The following is a 12,877-nucleotide window of genomic DNA, read 5'->3' as shown; positions in this document are numbered from 1 at the left end:
AAAAACATACATGCACCAGGGCATCTGCAGCCAAATGCAGATTTTTGCACAAGCTGATTACCTCACCAATGGTTCTTAGAATTCCAGCATGTGTTGAGGTCATTAAATGCAGCCTCACACGGTTCTTGGTGCACAGGATGTTTTCTGTCTGACAGCGAGAAACAATCATCATCAGTCAAGCTGCCTCTGTGACACACACTGCAGGCAAAGACCTCTTGGCCGCACAAGAATGCAAACGCAAAGCCTATCAACACACTGAGTATGGAGACACTTAAGTTCATTGACAGTTTATTGTGTGACAAACATGCAAATAAGTCCATGAGTCACCACCGGACTGCACTTTTAAACACTCTGCAGGATAAAAAAGGAGTCTGTCAGATCCATATACGCCAAATGTACATTCAATATTTCTTGTTAATGAAATGTAATACGTTTACATGCAGGCATGTGCACATTGTTTGATTTTGGGTAACAGTTTATTGGGTGCACCTGTACAGGCTAATGGAATGCAATAAAATGAGTGCTGCTTTCAGTTCTGTCAAACCTTTTCCAGAGAGGTTTTAATTCAGTTCTGCTTTGTGTCGTAACAGTTTGGCCGAAAGAATGGTGCGTTTTGGAATGAAGCATCTCCACAACAGAAAAATATACTTAAATGCTCATCAACACCCTGACTGAGTATTGTGGTCTTGCGTTGAACACTGAGATGATGGGAAACCAAATGTATGCACATCAGAAAAACAAATACATAAATCGTATCAATCACGTAAATAAGAAATAATCTCATTCTATTATTGAAGGGGCCAAGTTAAACTTTTACATTTTGTCCTGCAGGTGCTGCTTGTCTAATGTCATCTGCAAAAGCACAGACTAATGAGTTGACACCAGAAAGGTAAATCTTATGCATTGGTTATTGATTTTATGAGAAGTATAGGGTGCTGAAGAAAATATGGATTTTTTGCTAGACCCCCACTCCGACTCACACTCCTACACAGTAGGGGGTGGAATTGCACCTTGATTTTAGCACCAAACACCACCTAAAAAACAAGAAGAAGACAGGAGACAGTTGTGTTTCCGTCATTTGGGCAGAGAGATTTCAAACACCTTCCCTGTTGTTAATGGAGGGAGGTGTAATTTGGATAATGTCTGCAATTAAATTGCATTTTTATTCAATTTTATTAAAGTGCAAGGACCTTCATTAATAGCTGTTCCCGAAATTGTTTGTGCAAAGTGTCCGTCAGGTCATTGCATACTTCCGCAGTTTCAAGTATTAAACTTCTCATCTCTTTTAATTCTTACCGGTACTCAAGAAACATGTTGATGGCACATTCTTTGCCAGCATAATTGTTCTCAACTTTGAAAGACTGATCAATCCCCAGGAAAATCTACATTGAATTTTTGGTGTCTCCAAACAGAGTAACTGTCAGAAACCGGTGATGGAGGACCAAAAGTGCAGGAGACCAGGCTTGTGACAGAAACCCAAAAGTTTACTAAACAAACTTTAACATGGAAGAAAAAAAGGGGGAAAACAACTAGGGAGCAACAAAGGGGTGACAAAGAAGATGACCTGACCACGAAGAACTGAACACCAGACACTTAAATGCACTGGTAGTTATTTACTCAACTCAATAATTTTTAACCTTAACCTGGTGTGACTGACAGAGGGAAAACTTGAAAACAAGACATCACAAGAACTAAGGAAATAAAACTGACAAAAGGCCCAATCCTCAGTATCTTGCAGTGTTGTAACATATTAACAGTAAAGATGACATTGTAGTTAAATCTGAATTTGTTGTCTTCTTCAGTTTGACTTTTAAGCAACTTAACTCCTTCTAATCCTCAGAAATAACATTTTTTCTATCCATCCATCTTCTGAACCAACTGAATCCCTTTTGGAGATGCAGAAGCCAACCCAACTACTGTTGAACCAAGGCAGTCTGTTGCGGGGCTACACAGTCCAAAACACACTGAGGGACAATTCAGAATCTTCAATTACCCTATGAACGATTTTTTGGACTGTGGGAGGAGACTGTATAGTGGGAGAACATGCAAACTCCACACAGAAAGGTTCCAGTCTGAACCACGATCACTGTGAGGCATGAGTGCTAATCTCTATACCATCATGTAGCCTTTCATACTGTTTTGATTTAAAAAAGAAGAATTAAAAACATTTTTCACAGATACCAACCTGCATGTTGATTTGCAACAAGAGCTACAGTGAAATTGTTTGAACAGAAACTGCTGAATCTTCCATCTTACAGTCTCCCCCCACACACACACCTTTAATTGATGAGCATTTCAAAAGACAACCGGCTGTTTGTCAGAAAACACCCTGTGTCGGTGGGGTTGAGAATTGTCTAAAATATCGTCTGAGGACCCAAAATTCACATTTTATGCAATTTTGAAATTACTAAACCACTGCAAAAATTACTTCTGCTGTAAAGTTACAAAGTTGAAGATTGGCTAACCTTAATACAGCATGTTAATATGTCTGTAAGTCACCACATAACTCTATTAGATCTATATTAGCATAGTATTTTGTTCCCCATTTTGGCTGTTGTAAAAGCAATATGAATGTAGCCAAGAGAGTGCCCACAATACAGCAACAAAATGATAAAAGCACTGCTGATGATAATCTTCAAATGATTTTTATTATTCTGGAGTCAATGAGACGTTCAAAGTTGAACACACATACACAAAACTACACTTTCTGGTACAACACAAATGAAGAAGTTGAACAGCCCCCATATTTAGTATTTTCAAAACAGCACACAACTGATATTCAATAAATTAAAGTTGTCTATTTTTGAGTGAGAATGAAAAAACAAACAGTAAAAGGCTCATTTGCATCTCATTAAATTGAAACAATACATAGTGTTCATGTTAATGAAGGTCCTAGTGCAGTCTGTTTTCCTGAGTCTCCTGATTCATGGTTCTTGTGTATTTTTAGCCTATGGTCGATTGTGTCATTTTTGTTTAAAACTTTGGCCTCCAGTTTCAGTGTGTATATAAAGTGTGTAAACTATGTAGCTCTTGTAAACAATCTGGAAAGCTTTGTCTTTCAGTTGTACATGAATACTGTGGTAAAAACGTGTGGCTCTTTGTCTTTCTTTGGAGAAAACCACAGTAAAAGGCCAGTCTACCAACTAAAACAAGGATGTCTCCACATTAGCCACTTGTCAAAAAACAGAATGTGCAATAGTCCAGACAAAAGTAGTCTTTTTCAAAACTTAAATTGTGAAACAAATAAGTATGTTTACAATGTGAAGAACTTCAAATATTCAAGCATTGTGATTAAATTTAGTTCTTCACTTTCTATTAGAGAGTTTGGGCTATGAAGACACAATCCTATTGCATCATCACTGTAATGCATCACTAGATGCTGGGGGGCAGAGACTTCCTTCCACTGGCTAAAAACATGTGAAGGATAAATAAAGACAAAGAATTAAAGACAGAAAAATGTGTTTCTCCTTTTTTCACTCATGGGTGCTTTAACTCTTTCGCACCAAATGTCGCTAATTTACAACGACATTTGATCCAGGACTCCACCTACTTTAGCATCAACCTTAAAAGAAAGAATACTGAAGATAATTTGATTTGGCAAATAAACTAAACCTATTGGCTCCTGAGGAGGCTTCAATGGGAAAGTTGCTACTCATCAAACAACTGAATCCCATGTTTTAAAATCTTGATTTACTTGCAAATGAACCCTGGTGTGGGTAATTACAGTTTGTATACAATCTGCAGACCGATGAGATTTACTCACCCATGGTACTTTGCAAATGCGGAAAAAAAATCAACTTAAAGTGCAAAAACAAAACATCCCAACCATGGAAAGTTTGGTATCGGTTAACATGCTCTCCCGCCAGCTCAGAGTCCTTCACAACTATGTGCAACATTGTCAATGCAATGTAACACTTTCAGAGCTATCCAGTCGTACAGTTCTGAGCCAGATGTCAGCTCAGACGAGGAAAGCAAAGGCGCACACGGATCTACATGCGTCAAGTGGATGCATCAGAATGGAGTGGAGCAGGGAGCTTGAGCGGTAGATATACAATCGACCCTAATCCAAAGGTGTTCAGAATTGTAGAAAAAACTGTTATTGAAGCCATGTCCTCTTGGGGAGCTTGCACTGCGCAGATTGTAGCAGCCACATCACTGCTACAAGCTATTTCCAACAGCATTTCTGTCCTCTGCTGCTGATTCACAATGATTTAATTTAAAAAAAAAACTCAGAAATGCAATTTCAAGATCAAATTTTTTATAATTGTCTTCCATCATGAGAAAAAATTCCATGTTTAAAAAACAGAAAACACCATTTTTATTGGAGTGGCTCTTTCAAGAATATTTGTGTTTTGGGGATCTTGCGGTCTAAAGTGCAATCATGCAAGTAATTTACTTCCATTGTGTGTGTTTATATATGTGCATGCTTGTGTGTGTGTGTCTGTCCACCTACCAAGACATATTTGCTGTTTCCATCCAGCATGCAGGAATGTTTATGATGCTCAGTTAAATATAATAATGCCTTGTTTTGTCTCTATGAATTAGGGCTTTTACTATAAAAAGAAGAAAAGGAGGTTCCCCTGGGGCACGTTTGAGGCTCTTTCCTTGCAGCACAATGGTTTTTACACATAGTTCTGGGGAGCTATAACTGTGCTCGGTACATACACCATGACTTCACGATGTCTGCAAACACAAACCAGAAACCCAATGTGATTTTTTCTTTGTTCTAAGACTTTTAACTAAGCTCCTGTTCTGCCTCATTTCACTTTACAAGGAGCTGCAGGCTATCTTTATGCAACCATACATCTCAAATTTGAGGGAAGTGCCCCACAGAAATTACTTTGTTTTGAATGAGACACTTCACAACACAATTTCATAAAATTTAACTTTCTCCTATTGTTTGACAAATCAATTTCACAGATGTTCCTGATACATCATCTCTTTTTTGATCTAGCAGTAAATAGTGTAAGGGTTTTCAGGGGTGATTGAAAGTGAAAATAAATGCATATCTTTTGGAAATCCAAAAAGACATAATTTAAATTCTTTGTCTTCCTAAGACTATGTCAGAATTATAGACACATATTTACATTATCGTGTTAAAAAATATGAATAATTTTAGAATAAATGAGTTGTTATATAATTAATTAATAGACATGGCAAGAAGGTAAAGACTTTTTGGCAGGGCAAGTTCAACTGTACATCACAAGAAGGAAAGAGAACTGACATGCAGCCCTCCCAAACACTTCCTTAAAGCAGTCCTATTAATGTTACTGTAATATTCCCTCTGGTTTCTGTCGAGTCATGATTGACATTTACACACAGTATTGGTGACTTGAGGTGACAGGTTTTAGGGAGAAGGGGAAAAATGAAACGGGTGTGTATTTTTCTGCTGGGGTTCATTTCTTATTTAAAGTCCCACTATGATTAACTTTTGATCTTTTTTTAATTATGGCCCTTAATGATTCTGCTGTGTCATTTTCTGGACAATGTTTCTGTAGAGTGGCAGGAGTTTGTTAGAAATTTGCCTCTAAGTTGCAGGCGGGACCATTGGTGCAGAGTAAGCCTGCCCCCATTTTCCATAATCCATTTGTGTAGATGCTTTCCTGCTAGCTTACAGTCCCTCATAACCCCAATTTAACATTATCTGTGCAACCAAAAATGGTGAGCAATATTGGAACTATTCAGCCGCACAGTTTTGAGCCAGATTCCAGCTCTGACGAGGAGAACAAAGACATACGTGGAATTGTCTGCAAGTGGATACATCAGAATGAAATGAAGTAGAGGCTTGTGGCTTCCCTTTGTAGTTTCTACTTCAGAACTATGAGCTTTTTCCAACATCATCTTTTCATTTGCTCCTGATTGATTTGAATAAAGAAATATTCAGAAATGCAATTTTAACTCTATTTTCTTTGTATGATGTCTTCCATCATGACAAAAATGCCACATGAACAGCACGAAAAACACAATTTTCACCAGAGTGGATCTTTGATGCTCAGCTGATTCAGTCACGTGGACAAACCATATTACAGTATCATCAGCTGCAAAAGAACAAAAGAGACTCCATGTTTGTCCATGCCCAAGGCGTCATATTATACACTTTTTTTGGTTTTTGTTGAAAAATTGACAATGTTTATTGCAACTTTCAATCTGTTTTCTTCTATTGACATTCTAGAAAACAACAGTGGAAAAACAACTGGGCCTGGTGGGTCCCTCAATCAGAGACCAAGGTCAGCTCGACTAGACCCAGATGGGATTTGTGTGATGCTAATTACGTTTGTCTTGTTTGCAAATGCTGTTAAGAGCCGTTTTGTTTCTGTTTTTTTCCAGAACTTTTTCTCCGCTTCCAGTCTCATTTGTACATTTGGACTTAAACTGCAAACATAAAAAGACTGAGAGTAGAAAACTGCTTTGTTTCATATTGCTCATTTCTGTGGTTTTTGGCCTCAATGCAGCAGCAGGGATCTTTGCGTCAGTGAGATTGTTTCAAACCACTCCAAACCAATTCCAATCGTTTACACTGATAGATGAAAGTGGGAATCTATGAGCAACCAAAATGTGTCATTTTTGAGTCTGAAACAAACAACAACACACAAATGACTTCTTTATTGATAGGCTGCGTTCTTGCTGAGGTTTATGGACCTCACCCCCTCAGCTCTCCACTGTACTCTGATGTGTGGTCAACCAATTCATCCTTTTGGGTTTTTTTATTGTCACCCAGGCAGGAAATGAACTCACACTCTGAGAATGAGCCCTCACCATAAGACAAAAGCCCTTTTCACCTAAGGTCAAGGGTCAGTGGAGTCATGGAGAAGTCAGAAGTCAGTTTAAATGCATGTGAGGGTTTCCTCTGACCTGCTCATATTTAGAGCTTTGTGAGCCATTTAGTAGGATGTAAAGCAAACCTGTAAGATGCCCAAAGAAGCTCCTATTGCGTTATCTGTTATAAATATAAAAAAACTTTCTATTTTAAACAAACCTTTTACAGCCTTAAAACAAAATTCTCCAATGTTTTGATTAAGCTCATCTCAAAACTAAACAAAATTACTAAAAATTGCCTCAAATAATATATATATATTATTATTTCCCTAAAAAAGTGTTTAGGACAAATAAGCTGTCACCTGACCCTAAATAGCCAGCTACATTAAAAAAATTATTTTAGAGTTAAGAAGTTATTTAAATCCATTGATGAAATCCACCCAAAATTGTTTGCAATATCCTTTTTCTATGAGATTGTATCAATAATGCACTGGGTCATTTGGTAAGTTTTTACAAACGCAAATGTTAGTTTAAGATGCAAACATATTGACATAAGGGTTCAGGAAAAAACCCTAATAAATTAGGGAGAAAGCAGAAAACCAGAGTTCAGATTAGAAAGAGGGAGTTCCTATAAGCAGTTGGATGACCCAATAGAGGCACAAATGATTAGACAAAGTGCAGGCAGAGAATTATTGGATCATCCGTTTCTTAAAATGAATTGAGTAAATGCTGTTTACTCAACTCAGGGCGAAAAAAGGAAATGAGAGCAGATTGGCTTAAAATTGGATGGAGGTCACATTCCAATAAAGACGTTTCACAAGAAACATGAAATCATCTTTATAATGATCAAAAAATACCAGCAGTAATTTTTAAAGAAAACATCATAATCCTTTCTCCAAATGTGTGTTTTCTCAGTGCATTCCATCCTCTAGAAACATGTCTTCAGGGTTCACTGGAGATGCAAACATGGCCTAGGGAGTAAATGTGAATGCTTGTTTGTCTACATGTGACCCTGTGATTGACCGACGACTGACCTCCATCCGAAGTCAGTAAGAGTAGGAAGACCACCATGGCTTTGGAGGCAGAAAATATATGGATAAAGTTCTGCAAAGTGTGATCTCCAAACATGTGCATGGTTTGGTTTGTGAAACATAACAGCAGACTCATTAATTTTTATTTTCCATAGCTTGTGGTAACAATGTTGCTGTTTCCACATCATTTTCTCTTATGGTGTATCTCCAGATCTGTTTCAAATGTCCTCTATTCTAAACAACCTTTCAGACAAGTTTGACTCCACATTGTGGACGTTCTGTTTTATATCCATCTGCTCAAGGATAAAAGTGTCTTTTTCTGCACAACCTTTGCATCTTTACAGCCTGTTTACACATTGCAGTGCAGCTCCACTGGATGAGAAGCGGCTCATGGTGCTGCAATTAAAATGTTATGATGTGAGGACAGAGATGAATATAACAGCATCTGTAGTTTGGATGAAGAAACCAAATTTCCTAAAATTTATTTCCCCACTGTTTGGGTCCAGGCTCTCTCTGTCATCGTGTTCATTGCTAAACCAAAAACACTTTCAGTTTGTTATTCGTCCAACAGAAAGGCTTTTATTTTTAAAAAAAACAACTCTCTTGTGTTACGTTTTGTTTGACATTTTGGTACAGCAAGCAGTACGGCGTTGAGTGGACAGATGAATGTGTGTTCGTCTGATGTCCTAGGAGCCAAACATTGAGATAGTCTGCTAGAAAATCCAAAAAGCTGATGCCAAGAAATTTGCTTGGACCTTCAAGGACCAATACAACAGAACACCTTCATCCATACAACTATTACTACAGTCAGTAACCTGTTTATGATAAATCTCCAGCAAGTTGTTGCTTTGTGTTTCTACCCCACCTACTTCTTTAACCCTTTTGCTTTCTCCCCGTTTTTTGTACCCTTATCCCCCATCTCTAACATCCCACTCCCTCCTTCTCTTCTTCTTTTCCATCCGATCCAACAAAAAAAAAATGTATAAAAACATAGTTAATATAAATAAAGTTTAGCCTAGAATACAAAAGGGGTTTATACAAATATACTTGTCGTGTATCAGCTCGTGTCTGTTTGCTAGAAATGACAAGTTAAAAAAAAGAAAAAAGATACCTGTTTTAAGGAAATCTGGAGTTTTAGCTGCAAGATACAAGTCTCCTCGGGGCAGACCTCACAGGAAGTCTTACCCCACATTTACCCCTAACAGTCCAGAATGTCACAAACATGAGGCACTAGAACACAAAAATACAGGAGTGATGTTGACATGAGAAGAAATAAATGGGGAGCAACCATGAGTGCTAATCTTTGTCCTGGTCTCACTATTGTGGATGCCACAGCATTAACTGTGTTGTGGTTAATTGGCCTCTTGAGCGATGACTTCATGATCCTTTGGCAAAAAAACGAGCAGATGATGGCTGTGATGGCATTTTGATGAGCCAGGAAAAAGCTCATGCAGGCACGAAGCTTTGGCTGTATGAGGTGTAAGTTCACAAAATCCATGGATTTTCTAAAAACACAGAGGCGATGACTATTGGTATGCATGCAAATTAGGCTCAGATGAACATAAAGCAATGTTTTGATTTTGTCAGAACACTTTAAGAAATCTTTGTAATGATGCTGAGTTTTGGTCAAGGAGGGATTTATTGTTGACAAAACAGCCACGGATGAGTTATATTTGTTTAAATATGATTTCACTGTTAAACTCTGTAGAAGTTCCAAACATAAAATTAATGTGGCAACGTTTTTTTGGCTACATTTTCAGCTTCCTTTTAATGTAGTTTCATCGCAGAAATCATTTTTTTTTCTTTCTGTCAAATTATGTCACAGAGAATTCCTTCACTTTTCCCTAGCAAAGGTTGAAAGGATGAAAAAAAAATTACGATTATGCTGTTTTTAGCTAGTGGTTCATCAGAAATTCACCTCTGAGGGCGTGTGTCTTTTAGGATTTAAAGGTGGACACATAAGGACTAGACAGGTTTTTTTTAAGTAATTTTGTTTAATGAGATTAAAATCTTCAGAAAGAACTATGTATTCCGTAATAGACCTCCTTTTTAATCCCAAAGTATACCTTCTCTGATAAAACCAGACAAACATGAGCATTTCTGTATATGTGGTGCACATCTCTGAATTTTTGCTTGATGGGGAATGCTGGAACTACCCCCTCTGGATCTTTTGATTGCTCATATAAAGCCTTTAACACATTCGATGAAGTAAACAGAGGCCAGGAAGTAAGCCTGTTGGCGTGGAGTAAGCCTGCCAACAGGCTGACTTCCCATCATTTCGATGTTTACACTCTTTCCTGTCAGCTTACAGCTCGTCACACCCCCAATCAAATATTACCAGTGCAACAAAAGTGGAGACCAATATTGGAGCTATTCAGCCGCGCATTTCTGAGTCAGATGTCAGCTCAGACAAGAAAAACAAAGACGTACAGGGATTTATTCATTTACCGCCATCTGTTGCACCCACATTTTTTCATCTGCTCCTGATTCACAAAAATCTGAATAAAGAAATACTCAGAAATACACTTTTAATCTTAATTTTCTTTATAAGTCCTCCATCATGAGAAAAATGTTACAAGAACATGTTAATACACCAAAAAAAATGACTTTCATTGGTGTGGGTCTAAAAATGTCTGATCATGATACAATTGTGAACAACTCAAATTCCTTAAAGTAAAAGTTAAGATTACTTATAAATCTAGTTTGTATTTTGTGTGCAACCTTTGAAAGATTAGATTAGTAAACCAAGGGAAAACATGGTACCTGATCCGTGCTGTTGATGGAAGAAAATTCTCGTCCTTAGGGCTGATGATTCTCGCTTAGTGAGTGAGAATTCCAGAGGGGAAGGAAACAGTGCCTGCTGTTGTTGAAACTCCCCTGAACAGGAGGTCTGGGTGAGTAAACAAAAGTCTCGACAGCTTATTAAGTTTGTACTTTTAAATGTGTCACTTTTTCCAGGAGGCCTCCCACAGAGACCCACAGCAGTTCTCACAGAGGGGAGCACATCTACAAAACTAAATGCGCAGGAGAACAGAATGCAGAACTAATATATGTGCTCTTATATAAGAGTATGTGAAAAACAATATCTGTTTTAGTAAACATTTTTGAGAAGAAAACTTGAGCATTTGCCTTTTTCTGGACCTATTGCGGTCAACGCTGACATTTTTGGCTTCTTATTTTCTTCTGTGAGCTACCTCATACCTACATGGTGCCACAGAGTTGATACTGTATTTTACTGCTTATTTGTTGAGAGGCCATGTGTATACGTTCAGGGCAGCACACGCTTCCTGTTAACATTGGAGGCTGAACTTGTTTCCAAAAATTACAGCTTCTCTGTCCAGTTCTGCAGAACAGACCGCTGCCTTGTCTAAACACCTGCCAGCATCAACACTGTCCATCCCAGATCTTCATTGCAAGGGTATCGAACAGTGCACCACACTTCCACTAAAAATCTAACTTTGTCTTTCAGGATTTATAGGTGGATGCATGAAAAGTAGACCGTTTTTTTAAAAGTACCTTTGTTTAATCAGATTAAAATCTCCCAAAACAACTATGTATTCTGAGGTAGATCTGCTTTTTCCATCCCAGAGTTTACCTTCTCTGGTTAAACCAGTCAAACATGAGCATTTCTGTATATGTGGTGTACATCTCTGTGTTTTTGCTTGATGGGGAATGGTGGAATTGCCCCCTCTGGATCCTCTCATGGCTGCTCTGATTGCCCATACAAAGCCTTTCAGAAATTTGAAGAGGTAAACAGAGGCCAGGAAGTGCTGCAACCTGTCAAACAGCTCTGTATGATTGAAGACAATCATGAGCTCAAATATAAACATCCCCGCAGGCTCGCATGCACTCAGACTCTACCGCCTCACATGCAGCCAAGATGGACCAGGGGGAGCTAGTTGCTGAGCTAGCTGAGTAGGAGCGGATCATTTTCAAACTGTTGGTTGTAGAATTTCTGGAACTTCCATGTGGATGAGAACTTCCAAGAATATATATTTAGTGGAAGCTAATTGCACATAAAGAGAGAAAAAAACGAACCACAACTTTTGCTGTATTTGCACGACTTTGTCAAAGAAAGCATTATTGTTTTTTTTTTTTTTTGTTTTACTTTTTTGCAAAGTCTGGGGGACTACATTGCTGCTTGAAACAGTCTTTAGCCATTGTAGATTCAGCAGCCTTATAAAGTTATTTGAGGCCAGTGAGGGTTTGTTGATACATGATGAAGCTGTGTAGTCTTTGCTTAACTACATCTCTTTACTTTGGCCTCTGTTTTTGGTTTGTTAACTTAGCTTAGTCCAGAATGACAAGACTTGGATGTTTAAACCATTTGCTCATCATCTGTGTTTTGTAGTATTTGACTGGACTGAAACGCAGTAATGTGGGCAGTATTCCACATAACCCATACTCCTGGTTGGAAACGACCGTTTTAACTGTCTACACCAAGGGAAACCGTTTTCTGCTACACATATCCATGTTTCTATGACCGAGCAGTGGCCTGGAGGCAGAGCAGCTGTGGGGTTGGGGATAGGAGGCTTTGATTTCCGGATACCCCAGTCACGGGTGGGGTGCACAGCCACTCCCCCATCAGTGTGTGAATCTGTGTGAGCAAGTACATTTTCCTGATGATGCAGGACATACTGTATATATATATATATATATATAAAAAAAGACGCTTAAAACTGCATTTCTGAGTGTTACTTTATTTAAATCACTGAAAAAACAGGGGAGGAAGAAAAAAAAGCATTTAAAACATGAGTGTATTTTTTACTTAAAAAAATACAGGCTCCCAGCCCCACTCTATTCAGATGTATCCACTTGTAGACGCCTACACCCATGTCGTTTTTCTGTTCCAAGCTGGCCTCTGGCTCAAAACTGTAAGGCTGGATAGCTCCGATGTTGCTCACCATTTTTGTTGCACCGGTAAGGTTAGGTTGGGGTTTTGGGATTTTTGGATAAAAACAGCCTAAATCATGATGAAAAGACTACTGGGAACACATTTGATTGAAATGGGTCTTTAATAAACCAAATAAAGATCACACTGTTCTCATGGTGGAAGAATGAATAAGTTTCATGTAAAAAGAGGACTAACC

The sequence above is a fragment of the Oryzias latipes genome, chromosome 9, assembly GCF_053564925.1.
Source record: "Oryzias latipes strain Hd-rR chromosome 9, Olatipes_Hd-rR_3.1".
Lineage (NCBI taxonomy): Eukaryota > Metazoa > Chordata > Actinopteri > Beloniformes > Adrianichthyidae > Oryzias > Oryzias latipes.
The sequence above is the reverse complement of the archived record's forward strand: the minus strand, read 5'-3'. Positions refer to the sequence as shown.